This window comes from Carassius carassius, chromosome 48 (assembly GCF_963082965.1).
Source record: "Carassius carassius chromosome 48, fCarCar2.1, whole genome shotgun sequence".
Taxonomy (NCBI): Eukaryota; Metazoa; Chordata; class Actinopteri; order Cypriniformes; family Cyprinidae; genus Carassius; species Carassius carassius.
In genome coordinates this window covers 3,141,843-3,155,020 of record NC_081802.1, presented here as the reverse complement: position 1 = coordinate 3,155,020, position 13,178 = coordinate 3,141,843, and the positions used below count along the sequence as shown (strand labels likewise).

General features: G+C 34.1%; 1 long non-coding RNA gene across 1 annotated transcript in view; it reads right to left on the bottom strand.

The window, feature by feature from the left end:
* The window catches only part of LOC132131675 (uncharacterized), a 208,565-nt gene extending 198,260 nt beyond the window's left edge, over window positions 1-10,305 (bottom strand). The window contains exon 1 of the long non-coding RNA XR_009428919.1: window positions 9,971-10,305. This is a non-coding gene — a long non-coding RNA (uncharacterized LOC132131675). The remainder of the gene's footprint in view (window positions 1-9,970) is intronic.
* Window positions 10,306-13,178: the final 2,873 nt, after the last annotated feature.

The window sequence follows — 13,178 nt, the reverse complement described above, 5'->3', positions numbered from 1 at the left end:
ACAACGTTACTGTTCAAAAATGTTTGAGTGGTAGTGTATATTGTGAAAAAAATGGTTTATCCAAAAATAAAACATAACTTAACTTTATTTTGTTTCTTATCCATATTATACACTTATGAAAGGAGATGTTAGGCAGAATGATGTGTCCTTCAGTTAATTTTCATATAGTAATTAAATGGTAAATAAGAAGGTTTCTCTGTCATCTCATTTTGTGTCAAATATATTTATTTGTCTAAATTAACTATAATAATTATAATAACATAATATTATTTCCAAAAGCTGAAGTGATCAGACTATCTTTTATTTATTTGCTATGTAAAACAGTATTTTAACTAATTGCAAGAGCTAAATAATCGATCAAATTCTATTGATTATCCGCTTAAATAATCGACGATTAGTCGATTAATCGTTTCAATAATCGTTAGATTAATCGACTATCAAAATAATCATTTGTTGCAGCCCTAGTCTCAACCTCCACACACACTCACACACACAAAAACAACTCACAAATGTCTCAACCTTCACACACACACCCAAAAAACAACTCACCAATGTCTCAACCACCACACACACACACAGACCCCCAAAAAACAACTCAATGTCTCAATCTCCACACACACACACACACACACACACACACACCCAAAAAACAACTCACCAATGTCTCAACCTCCACACACACACACACACACACACACAACACACAGCCAAAAAAACTCAACCTTCACACACACACACACACAAAAACAACTCACCAATGTCTCAACCTCCACACACACACACACACCCAAAAAACAACTCAATGTCTCAGCCCACACACACACACACACACACACACACAAAACAACTCAATGTCTCAACCTCCACACACACACACACAACGAAACCTCACCAATGTCTCAACCTCCACACAAACACACACACAAAACAACTCACCATTGTCTCAATCTCCACACACACACCCCCAAAAACAACTCACCAATGTCTCAACTAGGGCTGAAACGATTAGTCGACATTATCGACAATAAAAAAATGTCGATAAATATTTTTATTGTCGAGTATTCGTTTGATTTAATTTAGAGCCTGCAATAATGCGGTTTGACCAGTGTGGCGCTGTGGCGCAAGACTGTAATTCAGCCCTCCTCAATGCAATTCAAGAGAAGAAGAGACACAGCGCTCAGCACTGTTCAGAGAAACCTTTTACTGTGAGAGAAACGCACCCGAGCCAAACCAAATGGCGTTTGGATATGAAAATATATTACGCGCGCTTTCCTCTCAATAACGAAATAAAGTCAAAAAATAAAAATCAAAGCATTGTGAAAGCAGCAGTTAAAAATGCATCTTATTACACCGATGTGGATGTTTGCACGAGCTCAATAAAGCATTCAAGTCACGTCTATAGTATTTTTATGCAATACCTTAAATCAAGCAGCTTTACGGTATTAAACATGATTATTAAATATTTGATTAATCTGATAGTTTGGTTTGCAGAGATCAAAGCTTAATCTAGCTCAGGACTGTTTTGATTATCATAAACAAGTAAGGTATTTTAAGAGAGATTACTCTACCAGTCAAAAGTTTTTGAATGGTAACGTTAAGGTTTATTTTATTTTTTTAAGAAATCTCTTCTGCTCACCAAGCCTGCATTTATTTGATCCAAAATACAGCAAAAGCAGCAATATTGTGCAATATTTTTACGATTTAAAATAACTGCTTTCTCTTTGAATATATTTTAAAATGTAATTTATTCTTGTGATCAAAGCTGAATTTTCTCCAGTCTTCAGTGTCACATGATCTTCAGAAATTCTAATGATGATTTGCTGCTCAAGAAACATTTAACTATTATTATTATTGTTATTATCAATATTCAAAACAGTTGAGTACATTTTTTTCAGGATTCTTTGACGAATAAAGATCCTAGAGATCAGAATTTATCTGAAATAAAAAGCTTTTGTAACATTATATGAAATACCATTCAAAAAGGGTTATTGTAGAAATTAATACTTCTATTTAGCAAAGATGCTTTACATTGACAAAGACATTTATAATGTTACAAAAGATTTATATTTCAGATAAATGCAGATCTTCTGAACTTTCTATTCATCAAAGACATCTGAAAAAATTATACTCAGCTGTTTCAATAATGATAATGATAATACTTATGTTTTTTGGAGCACCAAATCAGTATATTAGAATGAAGTCTGAAGGATCATGTGACTGGAGTAATGATGCTAAAAAATCAGCCTTGAAATCACGTGAATAAATTGCATTTTAAAATGTATTCAAATAAAAAAAACAGTTGTTTTAAATAGTAAAAAATCTTTCAAAATGTCACTGTTTTTGCTGTACTTTGGATCAAATACATGCAGGCTTGATGGGCAGAAGATACTTCTTTAAAAACAACTTTACTGTTCAAAAATGTTTGAGTGGTAGTGTATATTGTGAATAAAATGGTTTATCCAAAAATAAAACATCACTTAACTTTATTTTGTTTCTTATCCATATTATACACTTACGAAAGGAGATGTTAGGCAGAATGATGTGTCCTTCAGTTAATTTTCATATAGTAATTAAATGGTAAATAAGAAGGTTTCTCTGTCATCTCATTTTGTGTCAAATATATTTATTTGTCTAAATTAACTATAATAGTTATAATTACATAATATTATTTCCAAAAGCTGAAGTGATCAGACTATCTTTTATTTATTTGCTATGTAAAACAGTATTTTAACTAATTGCAAGAGCTAAATAATCGATCAAATTCTATTGATTACCCACTTAAATAATCAACGATTAGTCGATTAATCCTTTCAATAATCGTTAGATTAATCGACTATCAAAATAATCATTTGTTGCAGCCCTAGTCTCAACCTCCACACCCACACACACACACAAAAACAACTCACAAATGTCTCAATCTCGACACACACACACAGCCAAAAAACAACTCAATGTCTCAACCTCCAAACACACAAAAAAAAACTCACCAATGTTTTATCCTCCACACACACACACACCCAAAAAACAACTCACCAATGTCTCAACCTCCACACACACACACAAATACACACACAAAAACAACTCACAAATGTCTCAACCTCCACACACACCCAAAAAACAACTCAATGTCTCAACCTCCACACACACACCCAAAAAACAACTCACCAATGTCTCAACCTCCACACACACACCCAAAAAACAACTCACCGATGTCTCAACCTCCACACACACACACACACACCCAAAAAACAACTCACCAATGTCTCAACCTCCACACACACACACACACACACACACACAAACAACTCAATGTCTCAACCTCCACACACACACACACAAAAACAACTCACCAATGTCTCGACTAGGGCTGAAACGATTAGTCGACATTATCGACAATAAAAAAAATTGTCTAAATATTTTTGTTGTTGAGTATTCGTTTGATTTAATTTGACCTAATTTAGAGCCTGCAATAATGCGGTTTGACCAGTGTGGCGCTGTGGCGCAAGACTGTAATTCAGCCCTCCTCAATGCAATTCAAGAGAAGAAGAGACACAGCGCTCAGCACTGTTCAGAGAAACCTTTTACTGTGAGAGAAACGCACCCGAGCCAAACCAAATGGCGTTTGGATATGAAAATATATGACGCGCGCTTTCCTCTCAATAACGAAATAAAGTCAAAAAAACAATCACAGCAGTGTGAAAGCAGCAGTTAAAAATGCATCTTATTACACCGATGTGGATGTTTGCACGAGCTCAATAAAGCATTCAAGTCACGTCTATAGTATTTTTATGCAATACCTTAAATCAAGCAGCTTTACGGTATTAAACATGATTATTAAATATTTGATTAATCTGATAGTTTGGTTTGCAGAGATCAAAGCTTAATCTAGCTCAGGACTGTTTTGATTATCATAAACAAGTAAGGTATTTTAAGAGAGATTACTCTACCAGTCAAAAGTTTTTGAATGGTAACGTTAAGGTTTATTTTATTTTTTTAAGAAATCTCTTCTGCTCACCAAGCCTGCATTTATTTGATCCAAAATACAGCAAAAGCAGCAATATTGTGCAATATTTTTACGATTTAAAATAACTGCTTTCTCTTTGAATATATTTTAAAATGTAATTTATTCTTGTGATCAAAGCTGAATTTTCTCCAGTCTTCAGTGTCACATGATCTTCAGAAATTCTAATGATGATTTGCTGCTCAAGAAACATTTAACTATTATTATTATTGTTATTATCAATATTCAAAACAGTTGAGTACATTTTTTTCAGGATTCTTTGACGAATAAAGATCCTAGAGATCAGAATTTATCTGAAATAAAAAGCTTTTGTAACATTATATGAAATACCATTCAAAAAGGGTTATTGTAGAAATTAATACTTCTATTTAGCAAAGATGCTTTACATTGAAAAAGACATTTATAATGTTACAAAAGATTTATATTTCAGATAAATGCAGATCTTCTGAACTTTCTATTCATCAAAGACATCTGAAAAAATTATACTCAGCTGTTTCAATAATGATAATGATAATACTTATGTTTTTTGGAGCACCAAATCAGTATATTAGAATGAAGTCTGAAGGATCATGTGACTGGAGTAATGATGCTAAAAATTCAGCATTGAAATCACGTGAATAAATTGCATTTTAAAATGTATTCAAATAAAAAAAACAGTTGTTTTAAATAGTAAAAAATCTTTCAAAATGTCACTGTTTTTGCTGTACTTTGGATCAAATACATGCAGGCTTGATGGGCAGAAGATACTTCTTTAAAAACAACTTTACTGTTCAAAAATGTTTGAGTGGTAGTGTATATTGTGAATAAAATGGTTTATCCAAAAATAAAACATCACTTAACTTTATTTTGTTTCTTATCCATATTATACACTTACGAAAGGAGATGTTAGGCAGAATGATGTGTCCTTCAGTTAATTTTCATATAGTAATTAAATGGTAAATAAGAAGGTTTCTCTGTCATCTCATTTTGTGTCAAATATATTTATTTGTCTAAATTAACTATAATAGTTATAATTACATAATATTATTTCCAAAAGCTGAAGTGATCAGACTATCTTTTATTTATTTGCTATGTAAAACAGTATTTTAACTAATTGCAAGAGCTAAATAATCGATCAAATTCTATTGATTACCCACTTAAATAATCAACGATTAGTCGATTAATCCTTTCAATAATCGTTAGATTAATCGACTATCAAAATAATCATTTGTTGCAGCCCTGGTCTCAACCTCCACACCCACACACACACACAAAAACAACTCACAAATGTCTCAATCTCGACACACACACACAGCCAAAAAACAACTCAATGTCTCAACCTCCAAACACACAAAAAAAAACTCACCAATGTTTTATCCTCCACACACACACACACCCAAAAAACAACTCACCAATGTCTCAACCTCCACACACACACACAAATACACACACAAAAACAACTCACAAATGTCTCAACCTCCACACACACCCAAAAAACAACTCAATGTCTCAACCTCCACACACACACCCAAAAAACAACTCACCAATGTCTCAACCTCCACACACACACCCAAAAAACAACTCACCGATGTCTCAACCTCCACACACACACACACACACCCAAAAAACAACTCACCAATGTCTCAACCTCCACACACACACACACACACACACACAAACACACAAACAACTCAATGTCTCAACCTCCACACACACACACACAAAAACAACTCACCAATGTCTCGACTAGGGCTGAAACGATTAGTCGACATTATCGACAATAAAAAAAATTGTCTAAATATTTTTGTTGTTGAGTATTCGTTTGATTTAATTTGACCTAATTTAGAGCCTGCAATAATGCGGTTTGACCAGTGTGGCGCTGTGGCGCAAGACTGTAATTCAGCCCTCCTCAATGCAATTCAAGAGAAGAAGAGACACAGCGCTCAGCACTGTTCAGAGAAACCTTTTACTGTGAGAGAAACGCACCCGAGCCGAACCGAATGGCGTTTGGATATGAAAATATATGACGCGCGCTTTCCTCTCAATAATGAAATAAACAAAGTCAAAAAAAAAACAATCACAGCATTGTGAAAGCAGCAGTTAAAAATGCATCTTATTACACCGATGTGGATGTTTGCACGAGCTCAGTAAAGCATTCAAGTCACGTCTATAGTATTTTCATGCAATACCTTAAATCAAGCAGCTTTACGGTATTAAACGTGATTATTAAATATTTGATTAATCTGATAGTTTGGTTTGCAGAGATCAAAGCTTAATCTAGCTCAGGACTGTTTTGATTATCATAAACAAGTAAGGTATTTTAAGAGAGATTACTCTACCAGTCAAAAGTTTTTGAATGGTAACGTTAAGGTTTATTTTATTTTTTTAAGAAATCTCTTCTGCTCACCAAGCCTGCATTTATTCGATCCAAAATACAGCAAAAGCAGCAATATTGTGCAATATTTTTACGATTTAAAATAACTGCTTTCTCTTTGAATATATTTTAAAATGTAATTTATTCTTGTGATCAAAGCTGAATTTTCTCCAGTCTTCAGTGTCACATGATCTTCAGAAATTCTAATGATTTGCTGCTCAAGAAACATTTAACTATTATTATTATTGTTGTTATCAATATTCAAAACAGTTAAGTACATTATTTTCAGGATTCTTTGACTAATAAAGATCCAGAGATCAGAATTCATCTGAAATAAAAAGCTTTTGTAACATTATATGAAAAACCATTAAAAAAGGGTTATTGTAGAAATTAATACTTCTATTTAGCAAAGATGCTTTACATTGACAAAGACATTTATAATGTTACAAAAGATTTATATTTCAGATAAATGCAGATCTTCTGAATTTTCTATTCATCAAAAACATCTGAAAAAATTATACTCAGCTGTTTCAATGATAATGATAATAATTATGTTTTATGGAGCATCAAATCAGTATATTAGAATGAAGTCTGAAGGATCATGTGACTGGAGTAATGATGCTAAAAATTCAGCATTGAAATCACAGTAATAAATTATATTTTACATGTTTTAAATAGTAAAAAATCTTTCAAAATGTCACTGTTTTTGCTGTACTTTGGATCAAATACATGCAGGCTTGATGGACAGAAGATACTTCTTTAAAAACAACGTTACTGTTCAAAAATGTTTGAGTGGTAGTGTATATTGTGAAAAAATGGTTTATCCAAAAATAAAACATCACTTAATTTTATTTTGTTTCTTATCCATATTATACACTTACGAAAGGAGATGTTAAGCAGAATGATGTGTCCTTCAGTTAATTTTCATATAGTAATTAAAAGGTAAATAAGGTTTGTCATCTCATTTTGTGTCAAATATATTTATTTGTATAAATTAACTGTATAATAATAGTCTCAACCTCCACACACACACACAAAAAAAATTCACAAATGTCTCAACCTCCACACACACACACACACAAAACAACTCACCAATGTCTCAACCTCCACACACACACACACAAAACAACTCACCAATGTCTCAACCTCCACACACACACACACCTCACCATTGTCTCAACCTCCACACACACACACACACACACACACAACTCACCATTGTCTCAACCTCCACACACACACACACACACACAAAACAACTAACCAATGTCTCAACCTCCACACACACACACACACACAGACACACAAAACAACTAACCAATGTCTCAACCTCCACACACACACACACACACACACACACACACACACACACAAAACAACTAACCAATGTCTCAACCTCCACACACACACACACACACACAAACTCACCAGAGAGAGTTAATGGCTTGTGTCAAAAAGTTTGATTGATGAGGGTCATAAAAGACATTTGGAATAGAAACAATGTAATGATCTTTATTTTTGTACTCAGAAAAGAGTAAAAAAAGCTGTCAAACTGGTTACAAGTTAAATAAAAAGAAAACTAGGTTACTGGTCATCTAAAACAACCAAACAAGCCAAAATTTATCAGATACTTCCGTTAAACAGTACGTGAGAGTCAAATCTTGTAATACTAGGCATGTTTGAGATGAGCCTTGCCTCGCCTGAACTATAGGCGAGAGTAGGCGGCTGAAGTAAGGGGAGGGGTCAAAAAAGACCTTTAAAGTCGGACACTTCCTGAATCTCGTTGTTTTATAGCCTGCAAACGTCAGCAATGGAGGAGATAAAAAAGGACATAATGACATAAATTAAAAGCAAATATAATTTTGAATCTTAAACAAGTAACACTACACTTCTGTAGTCTAATCTGAAGCGGGGAACTCAAAAGACAAATCATACAACAAGGTCATTTTTGAAGATTAGAATCCACTGTAAAAAAACAAACAAACAGAAAACACATATCTTCATCAAAGTGATTTCGCCATCATATGGACAACATTTAAAGCATGTTTATGATCTCTGTCCACTGGAACGCTATCGCTTTTAATTTAAAACGGGTTATTTAAAACAATTACTTATCAAACAGATGGAATTAAAAATAAAGGCCTGCCTCTAATAAAAGTCTGCTTCAAATAAAAGCCTGTTACCTTCTGCAGTTCAGGTAAATAAAGGCCCCGGATTTTATTTTGAGAAATTACGGTAATCAATTCTCTTTCCGGCTCAGACTGCATTGACTGACACAAGTGAATTACTACTAGCGTAACAGAACCTATTGAATATTGCGCATGCGCGACTGAACAAATCGCCGCCATGTTTAGACGTACTCACTCTCAGCCGTGTGTCTTAATTTGATTAATTAAAAATCTATTTTAACCACTGTAAACCGTTGCTGTATTGTGGGGTTTAATAGCGCAACACAATTGCCATGGGAAAAAAATGAAAACGAATGAACTTTCAACCGCTTTCCTGCATGGAGGCGCGACCACGGAGACCATAACATCTGAATATTAATTTATATAACTTACGTCAACATTGAAAATAAGGGAACATTCCCAGGTTACTCATCCAAAAAAAACCTGAAAATTTCAACATTCATCTTTCTGTTGCTATCCCTCTGCTGACAGCAAAATTTCGTACTACAAAACTGCTGCATAAACTAAGCGAGTTGTGAAGCTAGGTCTAACGTGACTTTGCTTACGGATTGGCGTGATATCTTAAAAGGCCCAACATAACGGTAAGGTTGCTTTTTTAAGTAAGCAAAACGATGCCTTGAAAAAAATCTGTTTCGCTGGAAGAGCATGGGGGTAGCAACAGGACAACAGTACAGAGACTCACAGGTCCGATGGAAGGGCTAACGGGATATTTTACAGGGAAATACTAAAACGGGAAGACCGCGGGAAAAGAGCTCAAATACGTGAAAACCCCGGAAATAAAGGGTTTATAGGGTTGATAGCTACTACACAATTAAATGTATACTTGTGAATGGTTGTTAGCACTAACGGTTACTAAACTAGCAGCTAGGGAGAGCGCAGTTTACCTAGTTTGTCCGGTTTACTGTATATTGTTCCGTCAAAACACCGGCTTTATGATATGCAGCTCCTGAACCCATCCATTTGTGAACTGTACATGAGACTCCAATGACTTGTACTCTGAACTGTTCTGAAGTGTAACTTACGCGCTCAACAAAACAAACAAGGTAGCCGAAGATATCTGTAATACAAAAGTACGGCAGCGACTCGTCGTTGGTGCTCCACTCTTTGTTGGGAATTTCATATGGATCCAAACCGTTAATAGTACCGGATTTTGTCCACATACTGGTCACTGACATCCCTATTTAGCGTATCCCTGTAAACCCAAAAACCTTTTCGCGATTTTAACATCTTTTTTTCTTCCTCCCAACTCTGCTTCTTCTCGTTCGACTTCCTCTGTTTACATTCGCGATGCCATTAACATGGCCGCCATGTCCCAGAATGCAACGCGGCGCCCAAAAACGTGTTAAGAGTTTGTTACCAGTTACAAACGAAAACTAGGTTACAGAGTTTATAGCATTTGTATCTTACCTCAAACTAAAACAGAAAAGAAGTGCACGTAAAGCAAACTGCAGTTCGCAATGTTACAAACAAGAAAAGTTAGCGTTTTGTCACACCGGTTGAAAAGCTAAACAAAAGAAGCATGCATTTACGCTGATCTAAAAGAAAATGCATCAGACGTCGTCGTTAAAACACTATGTTGAGCTCTTCCATTGACTACGATTATAAAAATCTAGACTTTGTTACTGACAGAAAGTTAAACAAAAGAAATGAGATCCCAACAAAGCTCACGGCGTTTCCGTCACACCAACCTCACGAGTCGCTGCCAAACTGGTGCGCAGACTCAAACTGAGCTTGATGACGTAAATGTCACGTGTGCAACCTGTCTGACAATTGTAAGTCTTCTAATAGCGGTGCCAAGAGAAATCTGAATCACCCACCGAATCTTGCAGAGAAGGCGAGCGTGAACAGTAGTAAATTTTGGTAAGTGTTCTCCCTTGACTTTACGCCTCCACGTCCCCCCGATAGCCTCATAGACAGTAAAAGATTGCCTGCAAGCTTCTCCTCCGGTCCATACGGTAATTTCTGTACTGTGTGACAGAGTGGCAGGTTATGACGCAATCGTTAGCCTATTTTTACAAAATGGTAATGGAGCCTTTTATACATTTTCTTGTTTCTTTAGAAATAATTAATGGACAAATGAAGTATTTAAACCCCTCAGATGTAAAGTTATTCGCTGTCAAAGTGACGCCAAAATTAATGGGAGTCAATGGAATACTGACAGCAGGTGGGGGTCCGCTAGCCAATAAATTATTATTATTATTTATTTTTTTTTTTTGCTACACTAACCATAGTTTAACCATGGTGTTTGTAGTAAAACTGTGGTTATACAAATGGTACGTGAATCATTACACTAAAAAAACATGTTACTACTTTTACTATAATAAAACCACTATGCATTAAATATAAAAAAAACCTTTTTCATCTCATAAATAATCATAAAAAATATAATGCATTATAAAACTTTTAAAATTATTTGTGAATATAATTTTTATGAGTATGATTATGTATAACACGCAATAAACACCATGCTAAATCCACATAATTTATAATGGTTTATAAGTCTTATATCTTGACATTATTTATTTAAGATCTATACAGTATCTTACTATCTTATTGATACTATAATACATATAGATAAAATCAAAAGTGCCATATTACACATTCATCTGATCAGATATCTGATATTATGGCTGTTTAAGGAAAAATATTATTTTTATTTTCATTGTTATTGTTGTTGTTATTAATAGCGGTATTTGCCTGCTTTTAGTAAAGTAACAAGTCAACAATGCCAAGATATGAGACTTATATTATATCTAAGGGAAACATTCTATTGTAAGTTAAGTGGATGCATTATATTTATTGTGTATTATAAATCATAATCTTAAATGCTACAGCAACAAATAAGTAAATATTATAACACATTAAAACTGTTGTAGATGATACAACATAGTTTATTTTATAATACAATATGCAATCATTATAATGCCATAAGATTACTCAATTCAATTCAAGTTTATTTGTATAGCGCTTTTTACAATACAAATCATTACAAAGCAACTTTACAGAAAATTATGTTTCTACAATATTTAGTAGTAGCTTATAAGTGGTGACTGTCAGTTTGTGCACGTATTACAGGATTTTTAGAAAAGTTTATACAAGTCATAGTCAGCCAGACAATGAATATTATTAATATTATTAATAATTATTATATGATGCAGTCAAACTTGTAGCAATATTTGTTAGTTCTGTTTGTTGATTCAGGGTCAGCATCATCTCTTCTCAGGTGTTCTGGATCCAGACTGGAGCTTGTGTAAATCCTAGTTACCACGGGATGTAAATCCCGTGGCAAAACATAGAAACAAATAGAGACATCATTAGCATAGCTGCTGATCCAACAAAGTAAAATTAGTTTAACCCAAGCTAAAGAATAAGAATGCACATTTGATCAGATTCAACTACACTCACAATTTAAGATATATTATTCGAATGCTTGGTGAAAGAGATGCATTTTTAATCTAGATTTAAACAGAGAGAGTGTGTCTGAACGCCGAACATTATCAGGAAGGCTATTCCAGAGTTTGGGAGCCAAATGTGAAAAAGCTCTCCTTTAGTGGACTTTGCTATCCTACACTGTAAAAAAAAATCCCGTAAAAAACGGTAAAATTCCGGCAAATGCAGAAAATCAATTACAGCAAAAAACTGTATTTTTGAATTACGGAAAGGGTGCCGGGAAAATACTGTTTGATAACGGGCACATTAAGTAACGTAATTTTCCGTAATTCAAAAATACAGTTTTTTGCTGTAAATGATTTTCTGTTTTTTCTTCAGCTTTTAATGTTTAATAATATGTTTTACATAAATATTGTGAAAAGTTGAGAAAAAAAAAACATTAAATTATCATAAAGTTTGAACACTTCTTTAATTCAAATAATCAGCCATGAGTGCGAAAATGTGTTTTAATAATTTATTGACCTAGCTGCAAGAATATACCAACAGTTTGTTCAGGACTGCAATTTACTAATATTCTTTGTTCAAAACTGCAACAATATACCAGTATATAATTTGTCCATAACTGCAATAGTATAGAAAATATGTGAACAGATTAATTCATCTTGACAACAGATGATGCATGAAAAAAATTAATACAACCATGAAAGCAAATAATCAGCAAGTATTTTAAGTCTGTGACACTGTCAAGAATTTCTGCTAGGCAATGTAGGAAGATCTGACACTCAAAGTTTTACTCCATCCTTTCATAGTCCGCAATCTTGTTAATCAGTGAAAGAACCTTTGGACTGACTGCTGATTTCTTTCTCGATGTGGTCTTCTCCACTTTCGATCCCTTCTCGGGGTTCATCTTTAAAAGGCATCTGTTGAATGAAAAAAAATCCTTAGTAATGAAACATGGACTGTAACATATGCTGTGAATATATTTAAAATAAAAGCAGAACAATAAGAACTTTTAAAGGGCATGCTTGTGGTGGATGTTTGCTATAAAGAAGTATGTGAGAGGTTGTGTGTGAGGCAGACTGAGAAGGTTGTGACAATGTAAGAGAGTGTGTTGTGTGAGGATGAGAGTGTGAGGATGCATGTAGGGCTGCATGATTAATCACATGCGGTTGTCAGATGCGTTTGCAGATGAATCGCATTCGATTATGAACAGGATATTGTGTAG